The following is a 1471-nucleotide window of genomic DNA, read 5'->3' on the forward strand; positions in this document are numbered from 1 at the left end:
CCCCCCACTTATAAAAAAAAAACTACCGACCCGTGACAAAGCTTGAAACTGTTATTTTATTTTGATTGTCATCATTATTCACGCCACAAATACTCATCCATAATGGTACTTATGATGATGGTGGTGATGTTGGTGATGGTGATGATGGTTGTGGCGATGGTGAGAGGAGGAAGTTGATAACATCCAACTTTTTCTCCCACCCCCACTCTTCCTATAAATCTGAGGTTAAAAAAATAAATAAATAGAAACATCATTCTTTACAAATATTGCCGAATTCTTCCAATTTCTGTCTTGTTTCTTTGTTTCTGCTTGCAATGTCATTATGACAAATACATACATACATCTGTATTCTTATATATATACTCACACACACACACACACACACACACATATTTATATACATATATACATGTATATATATATATATACATACATATATATATGCATACATACATACACAAACACACACATATATATATAGATAGACACACACACACACACGCACACACACATGCCTGCATATGTACAAGCCTACAATGTGTTTACGAAACGAAAGATATAATAGTAACAAAGAAAAAAAAAAGGAAACATGAATTTAGATGACAGTAATAATAAAACAAAGGTCATATTATGTGATATAATTAACCATTATTTTTCTTTTTATGATCACTATTGAACAATAACCAGCATCGTCGTGTCTTCATTTTTATATTTGTGTAACTATGGCAGTGCTGCCGAAGATGTCACTATAACAGCCGATATATAGTACGCAAAGACCCGGATATATTGGTAAAATTTGACTATCACATGCTAAACAAGAGCAATTGGCAAACAAAAGAGATGATGTAAATGAGTTAATACTTTGGTTTGGAATCAAGCTTTGTTCTGCAGTTTGGAATTCTATTTAAATACAGTGAATATGTAATGTTGTGGAAGTGTCAGAATCTGTGACTGTTCTTGTCTCATTATTACGGCTTTAAAAAAAAAAAAAATAGTTGGCCGTTTTGTTTTTGTTTGCTGTTTTTGTTGTTGTTTCGTTGTTTTTTGGTTTAGTTGTAGGCCACACAACTGAATTGATGACCGAATTACTAGAGAGCAAAGAACAACCGGGTGAGAGAAAGAGAGAGAGGGGGGAGACAGAGAGGGAGAGAGATAGGAAGGAGAGAGAGATAGGAAGGAGAGAGAGATAGGAAGGAGAGAGAGAGAGAGAGAGAGGGAGAGAGAGATAGGAAGGAGAGAGAGAGAGAGAGAGATAAGAAGGAGAGAGAGAAAAGAAGGAGAGAGAGAAAAGGAGAGAGAGAGAAAAGGAGAGAGAGAGTGAAGGAGGGGATAGAGAGGGATGTTGTGCGAGAAAGAGCGAAACAGATGTAGGGAAAAGAAAGAGCGAATGGGAGTGTGCGAGAGAGAGAAAGAGAGGGGGAGAAGCAGAGGTTAGAGAACAATTAGTACTCGTTCACTCTAACAGTGGGGG

This window comes from Octopus bimaculoides, chromosome 17 (assembly GCF_001194135.2).
Source record: "Octopus bimaculoides isolate UCB-OBI-ISO-001 chromosome 17, ASM119413v2, whole genome shotgun sequence".
Taxonomy (NCBI): domain Eukaryota; kingdom Metazoa; phylum Mollusca; class Cephalopoda; order Octopoda; family Octopodidae; genus Octopus; species Octopus bimaculoides.